Source organism: Adiantum capillus-veneris, chromosome 11 (assembly GCF_014529385.1).
Source record: "Adiantum capillus-veneris isolate H3 chromosome 11, ASM1452938v2, whole genome shotgun sequence".
NCBI lineage: Eukaryota > Viridiplantae > Streptophyta > Polypodiopsida > Polypodiales > Pteridaceae > Adiantum > Adiantum capillus-veneris.
Genome location: NC_140941.1, coordinates 3,575,226 through 3,588,150, shown reverse-complemented (window position 1 = coordinate 3,588,150; position 12,925 = coordinate 3,575,226). Strand labels below are relative to the sequence as shown.

At 45.0% G+C, this 12,925-nt stretch overlaps 1 protein-coding gene across 2 annotated transcripts in view; it reads left to right on the top strand.

The window, feature by feature from the left end:
- Window positions 1-12,925, top strand: part of LOC147446823 (uncharacterized) — a 69,192-nt gene that overhangs the window by 35,500 nt on the left and 20,767 nt on the right. The gene's annotated exons all lie outside the window — the stretch shown is intronic.

The following is a 12,925-nucleotide window of genomic DNA, read 5'->3' as shown; positions in this document are numbered from 1 at the left end:
TGATCATAACACTTTCTCATTAAGAACGGAAGTCTCTCCCTTCCATAAGAACAAAAGGAACGTTGAGCACAGTTGGGAGCACTCATCTTGAGCAAAGCGCAAACATTCATTCTGTTGCACCTAAAATTGGTATCAGAGCTTTGGCAGTGTTCTGTATCACTCAAGGAAAGAACCACAAGAATTACAAGAATTGCGCAAACATTCATTCTGTTGCACCTAAAATTGGTATCAGAGCTTTGGCAGTGTTCTGTATCACTCAAGGAAAGAACCACAAGAATTACAAGAATTTTTTTGCTTGTTGCGGTCGCACGAACCCAAGTTCACTTGGGCGTGTCGATTCCTAATCGTGTTTTTGAAGAGTGATAGGAATCCCAAGAAAGAAGGGCTTGTCCAACCTCCCCTTGTGTCTCTTTTCACTCATTGAGAGCGGACCGTGCACTTAGCGGCCGGCCAATCGACGTGAGGTGGGAAAAAGCAACCTTGGTGTGAGCGCAAGGTCGCCAAGGGGTGCGTCCACGGAAAGGAGTAGAACTCTGGTGAACAGAAGATCCTTCTCAAACGCGGTTTGCAAGCGAAAGAAAACCTCAAGAACCTCAAGACCCTCAAGAAACCAAGAACCCAAGTTCCTCGTGAACTTAAGAACCCGAGAATCCACAAGAACCCACTACTTCAGAATGGTCATCACTTGAAGCGGAATGGATACTTCGCTTGGAGGTGATGAGCATGAGAGAGGCGAAGAAGAATTTTCCCCACCAGGAGGTTTTTCTGACCCTTCCCCATCCACGTCAAAGATTGCACTGACTCTAATGGAGGAGTTGGAGCTGATGTTTCTGGAACAGAATTTTGAACGCGAAGCAAGAAATGCAGAAAGAATAGTAGAAATGAAACGCAGACACGCAGAAGACAAAGCAGAAAGAAAGGCAAGAGTAGCAGAAAGAGAAGCAAAAAGAAAGGCAAGACAAGAACAGAGAGACCGACACATGTAGGAGTTCTTGCGACTCTTTTCTCACGTGCCGGCACAGATGTAAGAGATTCGGGAAAAGGAGACTCTCTCAGTCTCTTCTTCTCCAAAGCATGACACATAGGATTTGCATGATTATGAGAAGCATGATGAATTGAATGATAATGGTGAGCATGATGACAAGCATGATGATGATTTGAATGATAATGATTTGCATGATGATTTGGATGACAATGACAAGCATGATGATTTGCTTGATCAAGATGTGATTTCTCACAAGCATGATGATTTGCATGAAGATGACGTGATTGTTCACAAGGATGATGAGTTAGTTGATGCTTTTTCTAGCGAAGCTAACCTCGTTGTAGATTCGATCAATCACGAAGAATCGATCTTGTCTTTTGAGTGGAGGTCTAAAGAACCCCCACAGGACGATTCGACCATTCAAGAAGAAGCGATCTTGGCTCTCGAGCCTAGGTCTCAAGAACCCTCACAGGAAGTATTATGTGTTCATATGATTGATACGCACGTATTGTTCAAGTGTTTCATTCGTGATCGTTTTTCTGTATTTTAGTCAGCGTCCTTATGTGATCCCTTTTCCTAGGCATGACGTATTGTACGTTGAGCACGTTTCACTCATGAATGAGCACGGACGTCGGATGTATGTGGATTATTCATGAAAAGTTGAAAAGTATTTTTGTAAGAAAGTCACATTCCATGTCTCTTCCTTGGCATGACACATTTGTAGAAAGAGCACATGAAAGTATAAGCACCAAGCATGGGCATTTCCATTGTGAATTGCCACAGTTGATTGCTTTAGATCATAAGAGAAAGATTCGATCTCATTGTTTGCGTGTGTGTGGTGAACGGTTTGGCACTCCGTCTGTTTGTTCATCTACATTGCATGCACAGTCTATTAGGACGACAAGATTTTTTCCACTCACTTTATATGAAATAGGTATGTTCATGGTTTTGTGTTGGAAATGGTTTCAGGAATTTTCAGCCATGGAGATTCTTGAAGAAGAAAGAAACATGACTCTCGACAAAGTTGAAGCATCGAAGGAGTCTCCGAAGACTTTGTGTCGCTTTCGGCGCGGCCCAAAGAAGAAGACTTTGCAGACCTTTATGAAGTTCAAGTACCGCACGACCAACACATCACAGTGGGCCGGCGAAGTATCCCTTCCAGGATTCCGGATGCTATTGGCGATCTCCCTCGACGCCATACAGTTCGGTACCAGTACCTCACTTTGAAAATGAGGAGATGTCACGTGACACATCCAACCCTATGTGTCCGTGGACAAGCTACAGCATGACCAGGGTTTAGTCAGTCCAATCAGTCTAGATTAGAAGTGATCTGGCACTTTGTGAGTCTATTCGTAGACCGTGCATACCCAATCACTTAGTGTAGATGCATATCCTCTGGTTGCACACAGCATGATCATCAGTATTCCCTTTAGAATCCATCAGGGAAATTTTCCAGTGCATTTAGCCTATTTTACCTATTTTTGACATTTTTCACTTATTAATTTAAGTGACTTTCCAACAAAAGTAGGTAGGGCAATTTGGGTAAGAAAATATATAAGCAAACCAAAGCTAGTGAAACCGGCCTGTTAACTTCAAAAAGGGCGGTAGACTTTAGTCTTAAACCTTATTTGCTTTCACCCATTTAATTTGTCGCCCACTTTACCTGTACTTTCAAGACACAACAAAGGGGAAAGGGATACAAGCTGCTAGAATGCACCTGTGTAACACCAGATTGGCCCCTAACTTAGGCGCCCCTTTCGGTATTTCTTTATTGTTTAAAAGAGGGAATAAACGCTGTGGTTCTTTACAAGCTGCCTTGCACAAGCTTGGCTGAATTTCAACTGTTCCGGCCCGATTTTGGCAGCATAACTGTACTAGGACCCTTAACAGTCAGTATTCCCACGCATTGAATGACTTTCCCGACGCATACGGGCACTTTGCAAAACCTGACAAGAATCTGCAGCACGCTGAATTCTCTGTTTTCAGCCCCGAAAATGCACCAGATCACCTGTACAGCGGTCCCCTCGCGTCCCCGAACCTCCTGGGGGTATTAGGGTCCGTTCCAAAACCCTAAATCTGCAAAAATACAGTAGGCTGTAATTTACTGTTTCGGGCTCCGTTTCGCATGCCGGTCCCATCCGTAGCAAGTCCTCGAGCTCCCGCACTGTAGGGCTACTTGCTCTTTGAATTGGACGAGATTTTTGGCGTGAACCCTCTCTGAATTCACCTGTTCTTGTGGGGGATTAGCCGCTAGCTAATCCAGTACCTGTGCAAGAGGCTCTTGCCTCGGCAATCGCGCATGAACCCACACAACTGTACATTGGTCAACTGAAAAGCCCACTAGAGGTGCATAACATACTACCATAGAGGAGAGAGAGGGCAGTGCGTAGCGTGCATGGCATCACTCCTGGCACCGCACTGTACATAAGAGGGAAAGGAAGCACTCCATAGCTCTTAACCTGTGAACACGAACTTGCAAAATGAGCCTCCCAGCTATAAATTCAGCGCCACTTCTTCTTGCATGAGGAAAGTGCATAGAAATGTGCCACTTGGCACATTTACAGCCTATTTCCCGTTTCGGGGTTGCTGCCTAAAAATCTCCCAACCGGTTGCCCAGTTGACTTCACGGCAGAGTAATAAAATGTTCCCCTTGTCATTCCGGAGGTAATGACGCAAACACATTTTCAGGTCCCAAAATAGAAGTTCCCAAAATTTTAGGAGATGCTGCTATTGTATCTTTCTAGGTCATCTGACCCCCTTTGTACACTGCAGCCACACCCAGAATTGAAATGTAGCCTCTGTAGCAAAGGATTCCACTTTGGCTAGTCAATGACCCCACTTTGGCTAACCATAGTCATTGTCCAACCTTAGTGCTCTCTTGCCCTCAAGCCTGGACTTCTCTGAACAGTTCCACACTAGCTATGCAATGCAGGGCAGTTAGATTTTCCGAGGGGTGTTTCCAAAAAGTTAAAGTAAATAAATAATAAGAACGAAATCAACAAAAAGGATAAATAGTAGTCACACGCTGGTGACATACCCCCCTCTTGAAATCTCAAACGTCCTCGTTTGCATCTATGTCGTACATGCTCACAGTCAACAATGATGTATTCAACACCTGTCGACACATGTAAGACACATACATGCTCATTGTCAACCCTGGTGTATTCAACACCTCGTCAATACATGTATTGCTTGCATGTGAACCTTGTCCCAATGACATAGTGGTAGCTTCGCACTCTGCCATTGCTTTGAGTCACTAACTTTCCAATGACAAAATGGTAGCTACACATTTTGCCACTGTCTTATAGTACACGTTGGGCCCAGTAACACTTTCGAGCATACCCAAACCGAGAGTTTAAGAATGCAGTTACACATGTACCCTTTAATAGAAGCAATTATTGTATCCTTGACAAACTGACAAGAAATACTCACTTCTATAGCACTAACCAAACTTTTGGACATTCCATAAGAGCAATTGCCAAACTGACAATCTGTACAACTCTAACATTCATGTAACATGTACTTGATTTGAGCTCACTTTAAATACCATGTACATCATTTGTTTCAAAAGCCATTGTCACACTGACAATCCATGTAGCTTTGAAACTCAAGGGGTCAAGGTAGGTTGCAAATCGAAGGCTTCAAGGTAAAGTGATAACACAGTTGGTGACTCTGCAAGTTCACCTTCTTCCATCCACTTAGCATCCATTGGTGGATAGTTTCTGAACTTCACCAAGTAATGCCTAGCAACCTTGCCTTTCACTTTTCTTTCTTTATGTGCCAAAATCTGTTCCGGGACCAAGATCTCGTCAAGTTCCTTGACGTCCGGCTGATCTTAAGCTGGCATATCCTCTGGCACATCACCCACATAGGGTCTGAGAAGACTCACATGAAACGCATTGTGAATCTTCCAACTCTCAGGCAATTTCAGCCTATATGCAACATCATTGATTATGTCGCATACTTGAAAAGGCCCATTGTAACACATGCTGAGCTTTGGAAACAGTCTTTCCTTGCCCTTCATCTTCTTTAACCTTGCCTTTTCAAAGCGTAGAAGCACCCAATCACCAAGTGAAAATACCACTTCACGACGGTGACGATCAGCTGCTTTCTTTTGCTTTGCCTGAGTCTTTTCCAAGGCCACTTTGACCTTCTTGTACATTTCATCCATGTCCTGAACATACTTATCTGCTTCAAATATCTTGTCCTTTGTATACAGGATGGGAGGAACTTTCTTGCCACCTTCAACTATCTCACAAGGTGCCTTGCCAGTTGATGAATGCACTGTATTATTGTATGCATACTCCACCAATGGCAAATACTGCTCCACTTTCCTGTATGCTCCGACACGTAGCACTTTAGCAGATCTAGGACAGTAGAATTTGCCTCTTCTGACTGCCCATTTGTTTGAGGATGAAATGACGAAGAGAATTTGAGCGTGGTGCCCATATTCTCAAACAAGCCTCTCCAGAACAAACTTGTCATGCGTGGATCACGGTCGCTAACAATCGACTGTGGCATGCCTTGATACTTGAAAATATTGCTCATAAACAAGCGTGCCATCTGATCTGGCTTTATCTTCTTCCTGACAGGAATAAAATGAGCTTGCTTGGTGAATCTGCAAATGATGGTCCAAATACCATCGTTTCTTGTCTGCGTTCACGGAAGATCAAAGATAAAATCCATAGCAATACTTTCTCATGGTTTATCTGAAATAGGTAGTGGTTGCAATAACCCTGGTGCCTTTTGCCTGTCAAACTTGACCTTCTGGCATATTAGGCATTCTCGCACAAAGGCATCCACATCTCTTCTCAATGTAGGCCAGTAGAAGAATGTCTCAACCGCTTTAACTGTAGCATCGATACCACGATGCCCTGTATACGGTGGGACATGACTCTCTTCCATACCTTTGCGTCGCAATGGCTTTGTGACACACAATCTGCCATGCATCATCATGAACCCATCTTTGAGAAGATAGTGTTCATGACGTTGTCCATCCATTAGCTGCTCGAAGACCCTTGCAAAATCTTCATCATTTGCATACTGTTCCCTCATATCATCAAGTTCATGATGATAAGGAATTGACACAGCTGAAATTTGTGACTTCCTTGACGAGGCATCAGCCACAACGTTCTTCTTGCCTTCCACATGCACAATGTGAAAGTGGAACATGGACAAGATGTTTGCCCATTGCATATGCTTCTCAGATAACTTTGCCTGTGTCAAGAAGTATCGCAAGGTCTGATGGTCCGTTTGGACAACAAAGTCTGCACCTAGCTGGTAGTGTTTCCAACTTAAGAGCGCATGAATCACGGCCTGCAGTTCTTTTTCATAGACTTGCATGGTCTTTTCTGGCCCTTGCAAGATTCTACTCTCATAGGCTACTACCCTGCTATCTTGCATTAGCACTGCACCAATGCTACTACCACAGGCGTCACACTGGACCACAAATGACTTCCTAAGATCTGGCAACACAATGACTGGATCTGAAGTCATCTTTTCCTTTAAGAGATTAAAAGCTAAAATCTCTTTCTGTGTCCATCTAAAGGTGACTGTCTTCTTTTGAAGAGCATGTAAAGGTGAAGCAATCTCATCAAAATTTCGGATAAACCTTCTGTAATAGGAGCATAGTCCCAAGAAACTTCGGACATCGTGCACCGTCTTCAAATCTGGCCATGACTTGATCGCTTCAACTTTAGCAGGATCCATTCTGACACCATCCTTTGAGACAATGTGTCCGAGAAAATGAATCTCTTCCAGAAAAAAATTCACTTTTCTTTGCATTGATGAGCAACCTATGGCTGCGTAGCTCTTTGAACACAATGGCCAAGTGATGCCTATGCTCCTCTTCATTCTTTGAGTAGACTATCATGTCATCAAAGAATGTACTAACAAACTGCTGGTGTGGACGGAAAATTCTGTCCATCATCCTATTGAACGTAGCAGGAGCATTTGTGAGACCAAAGGGCATCACTAAAAATTCGTAAAGGCCAAGCGTTGTTCTAAAAGCAGTCTTGTGCACATCCTCTGATCTAATGCGGATTTGATGGTACCCACTCTTTAGATCTATCCTGCTAAACATAGTTGCTCCTTCTAATTTGTCCAGAATATCATCAATTCTAGGTATAGGGAACCTATTCTTGATGGTATTCTTGTTCAGTGCACGGTAGTCGATGCACATACGCCATGAGCCATCCTTTTTCTGCACCAACAACATTGGAGAACAGAATGGAGATGAACTGGGCTGAATGAGCCCCTTGTCTAACAGCTCCTGTACTTGGCTCCTTCTAATTTGTCCAGAATATCATCAATTCTAGGTATAGGGAACCTATTCTTGATGGTATTCTTGTTCAGTGCACGGTAGTCGATGCACATACGCCATGGGCCATCCTTTTTCTGCACCAATAACACTGGAGAACAGAATGGAGATGAACTGGGCTGAATCAGCCCCTTGTCTAACAGCTCCTGTACTTGGCTCATTATCTCTTTCTGCTGAGCCGTGCTAACCCTGTACGGAGGCTTATTTGGTGGGCTACTGCTTGGCACCAAATCTATCGCATGGTCCTCGGGTCTCTCTGGCGGTAATCGAGACGGTAATGAATCGGAAAAACAATCACTATACTGTTGTAAAAACATTGACCTTTCTTTATCTAACACAGATAAATTTGATTCATCACAATCTGACACTTCACGTGCAAAAACCAAGTAGGCAGAAAGATGCTTTTTCATTACAGAAGTAATAGCAGAAGCTGATACAGTGGGAATTGACTCCCCTTTAAGCTTTACATCCAGAATGTGAGTCTTTCCCCTGCTCTGTACAATGATCTTTTTGTTGTAGGCATCCATGATTCCCTGTACACGAAATAACCAAGGAATACCTAACAACACATCACATCCGTCCAGTGGCTTGATGTAAAATTCGTCAGCATCTGCATAGGACACGATATGTAGGCGCAACTTTCCGATGATGGGTGTCACAGCCTCTGTATGGCCAGGACATGCCAAACCTGCCTTTGCTGTACACCCCATCTCTTCAGGTCTGATTCCCAACTTTGAAGCCAATTCTGGGGAAATGAAGTTGGCTTTGGCACCTGGATCAAAGAAGATAAGCACTGTTTGATCCCTGACCTTTCCCCATGCTCTGCAAAGCTCACTTGTATCTGAATTTGGCTTGTCGCCCACCATATCTGGCACTAGATCACTGGCACTAGACCAGCCATGGGCTTCTTTCCTTTCTTGTTCTCCTTGTCTTCAGAATCAGCTGTCCTTTTCTTTGTAGGACAATTGTAAGCAATGTGGCCAGGCTGCTCACAGATGAAGCATATGTTTTCTGACCTCAGGACCTTCTTTTGCTCTTCCGACTTGTGAGGAAAACGTCTTTTCCATTTCTTCGCTGGTCTCTTTTCTGATTCAGCCGTAGTTTTGTCTTTCCCTGCGTTGGCTGTCTCCTGAGTCACTTTAGGAACCTCCTTGGGAACATACTTCTTCGTTGAATTTTTCTTGGCTGATCCTTCCTTGACGCTAGTATTGAATTCACAATCTTCTCCCTTGAGCAAACCATTGCCAGTGTTTGCTACCTCGATGAGTTGCGTCAAAGTAGTGACTTTGGTCTTCGTGCAGTACTTTCTCAATCCTTTGGGTAGGCCACAACAATATTTTTCAATCTGTTCTGTCAATGGCACAAACCTATAGGAAGTTACTGGAAGTAGAGCTTTCCAAAACTTCCAATTGTAGTCACCCAGATTCTTGCAAGTAGGAGCATTAAGCTGGTGCCATTCTGTCATGACATCTGCTTCAAAGTCATCAGATAACCATGTTGCTGCAAAAATCTACTTGAAGTAAATCCATGTGGACGGAGCTTGCCCTTGAAGCAATAAAGTTGTCCACCATTGTCCCGCATTCTCTGTCAAGAACGTGGCTGCCTTGCGGACCTTTGAAGCCTCTGTAAAGTTTCCCCCTGCATAGGCCTTGTCAAACTGTTGGAGGAATGAGAGAGCCTTCTTCCTGTCATCAAACCTTGTAAAGGTCGTGAATGTCACACCTTTGCCACCTTCTTTGTACGGAGCTGGCCTCTGTAGCGGCGTTAAATTGTCATATGGAAGTGACTGAAACATGGGAACACTGTTAGGGTTCATTTTTGTTCCCTGACCGCAATTAAGTTGACCTGGAAATGCCATATTTGGCTGCTGATTTGTAATTCCAGCCATACCAAAATTTGCCGGTGGCATCCCAAATTGGCCGTGAGTGCTTTGAAACCTTGGTAGCATGCCCGTGACACCATACATGGGGTTAGGCATCATCGTTTGAGCACCCCCGAACACTGTTCCTGGCGTGTAAAACCGATTTCCAGGTGCATGACCAGCCATGCTCTGGAATACCGATTCACCTCCAAAATAGCCAGGGTGTACTGAAGGTGGTGGGAAGACTTGTTGCATAGCCTGTAGGTTGCTTCCCTGCCCATTAGAACCAGCTATAGGCTGCTGAAAAGTGGCTGGCTGAACTGGTACAGCTTGAAAGACTGGCATCTCAGCCACCTGTTCTTGCACCTTACGCACAGGTTGTGGAGACTGCATGTTCTCCGTCAAGTGTACAAGTGTTTCCATTGACTCTGCAGTATGAATCACCTGTGCTCGAGCCTTAACAGGATTTTGAATATGATCCAATGACCCAACTTGCTGAGACGGAAGAGAAGGTTGCAGAAAGGCTAAAAACCTCGGATTCTGCATTACTTGTGTGAACATAGCCACAACAGTAGCCAACTGGGTCCTGAATATATCATCATCCGTGTGTAGTGGTCTTGAAGACTCACCCACTTCATGTGTCTGTTGACCCTGTGAAGAGGAAACCTCTTCAGTCACATCATCTGGTCTGTCAGCCATAATTGCAATTCCCTGTGTCTGGTCTATGATCCCTTGTGTCTTCAAGCCCAAACTGACCAAGGCTCACTTCTATGGGAAAAAGTGATTTAATCCCGTCGATGGAACCGTGAAACCGGCCTGTTAACTTCAAAAAGGGCGGTAGACTTTAGACTTAAACCTTATTTGCTTTCACCCATTTAATTTGTCGCCCACTTTACCTGTACTTTCAAGACACAACAAAGGGGAAAGGGATACAGGCTGCTAGAATGCACCTGTATGAGAAGACCGACACCAGATTGGCCCCTAACTTAGGCGCCTCTTTCGGTATTTCTTTATTGTTTAAAGAGGGAATAAACATTGTGGTTCTTTACAAGCTGCCCCGCACAAGCTTGGCTGAATTTCAACTGTTCCGGCCCGATTTCGGCAGCATAACTGTACTAGGACCCTTCACAGTCAGTATTCCAACGCATTGAATGACTTTCCTGACGCATACGGGCACTTTGCAAAACCTGGCGAGAATCTGCAGCACGCTGAATTCTCTGTTTTCAGCCCCGAAAATGCGCCAGATCACCTGTACAGCGGTCCCCTCGCGTCCCGGAACCTCCTGGGAGTATTAGGGTCCGTTTAGGGCCAAAACCCTAAACCTGCAAAAATACACAGCAGGCTGTAATTTACTGTTTCGGGCTCCGTTTCGCATGCTGGTCGCATCCGTAGCAATGTAGGGCTACTTGCCCTTTGAATCGGACGAGATTTCTGGCGTGAAACCTCTCCGAATTCACCTGTACCTGCGGGGGATTAGCCGCTAGCTAATCCAGTCTGTGCAAGAGGCTCTTGCCTCGGCAATCGTGCATGAACCCACACAACTGAAAAGCCCACTAGAGGGGCATAACATACTGCCATAGAGGAGAGAGAGGGCAGTGCGTAGCGTGCAGGGCATCACTCCTGGCACCGCACTGTACATAAGAGGGAAAGGAAGCACTCCATAGCTCTTAACCTGTGACAGGAACTTGCAAAATGAGCCTCCCAGCTATAAATTCAGCGCCACTTCTTCTTGCATGAGGAAAGTGCACAGAAATGTGCCACTTGGCACATTTACAGCCTATTTCCTGTTTCGGGGTTGTCGCCTAAAAATCTCCCAACCGGTTGCTCAGTTGACTTCACGGCAGAGGAATAAAATGTTCCCTAAATTTTAGGAGATGCTGCCATTGTATCTTTCTAGGTCATCTGACCCCCTTTGTACACTGCAACCACACCCAGAATTGAAATGTAGCCTCTGTAGCAAAGGATTCCACTTTGGCTAGTCAATGACCCCACTTTGGCTAACCATAGTCCTTGTCCAACCTTAGTGCTCTCTTGTCCTCAGGCCTGGACTCCTCTGAACAGTTGCACACTAGCTATGCAATGCAGGGCAGTTAGATTTCCCGAGGGGTGTTTCCAAAAAGTGAAAGTAAATAAATAATAAGAAAGAAATCAACAAAAAGGATAGATAGTAGTCACACGCTGGTGACAGCTAGCACTATTTGGCAGAAGAGGCATCAGGAGCTCCACGCTCAACAGGCACCTTCTCAACAGAACCCCCCAGGAGACCTAGCGTTTTTGGAGCAGAGCCATCACCTAGCGTTTTCATCACAGATCAGCCAGCGATTTGCTTTGCAAACTCCGGCGACAGCAGAACCTCATAGTAGCCTAGCTTTTTGCATTTTGCAGAGCAACTGGCGACAACAACGGAAATTCAGCGCTAGGGTTTTTGGTTTGCAGATCAGCCCCAGCGTTTTGCAGCTTTACCGCGACAGAACAACAAGGAACATTAGCGTTTTCAGTTTTCAGCAGTTAGCACTCGCAGGTAAAGTCCCGAACCTCGCAGATCTCACCTTCCCGCAGCAGTTCCTCGCCGCACAGTCAGTTTCCGCAAGGTTTACAGTTTCAGCCCGGAAAACGCAGATTTCAGCATCTGCGTTTTTAGCACGTCGTCGTCGCATCGTCATCATCGACATCGTCATCGACATAGAGTCAGAATTCAGCAAATGGAAGATTTGCAGATTTTAGTCCATAGTGTTTTTGTACAGCAGTAGAAAGATTGCAGATTTCAGCCCGTAGGTCAACTTCGTCATCCCCGTCGTCATCGTCAACATAGCCTAGACTTGCATCAGTCTCATGCATTACCATTTGTACCAGATTGTGCAATCATAAGTAGACCACTCTCGTCGACGAGAGTGGGGCCTTCGGAGGAGGGTTTTACAATGTCTCTTGTGTCGTATCTCTCTTCTCTCTCTATCTCTCAGTCTCATACACTTGCACGCACAGGGTCCATTCACTTTGTTTGTGATCATAACACACTCTCATTAAGAACGGAAGGCTCTCCCTTCCATAGGAACAAAAGGAACCTTGAGCACAGTTCGGAGCACTCATCTTGAGCAAAGCGCAAACATTCATTCCGCTGCACCTAGCATTGGTATCGGAGCTTTGGGAGAGTTCTGTATCACTCAAGGAAAGAACCACAAGAATCACAAGAATTTTTTGGCTTGTTGCGGTCGCACGAACCCAAGTTCACTTGGGCGTGTCGATTCCTAATCGTGTTTTTGAAGAGTGACAGGAATCCCAAGAAAGAAGGGCTTGTTATGCCTCCCCTTGTGTCTCTTTTCACTCATTGAGAGCGGACCGTGCACTTAGCGGCCAGCCAATCGACGTGAGGTGGGAAAAAGCAACCTTGGTGTGAGCGCAAGGCCGCCAAGGGGTGCGCCCACGGAAAGGAGTAGAACTCGGGTGAAGAGAAGATCCTTGTTCAAGAGCCGAATAATTCATGAACTTGTTCAAATACCGTCGTGTCAACTTACCTTTCACTTTCCTTTTCTTCTAAGCCAGGACCTGTTCTGGAATGAGTATCTCCTCCAGCTCTCCCACTTCTGGTTGCTCGTCTGGCTCCCTGTCACCTAGCACTTCACTTTTGAGGTCTCAATAGACTCACATGAAATGCTTTATGAATCTTCAAGACAACTTCAGTGTGAAGGATACATCATTTATCTTTTCTTTGACCAAGAAGGGTCCATAGGATCGCATACATAGCTTTGGAAAAAGTCTCTCC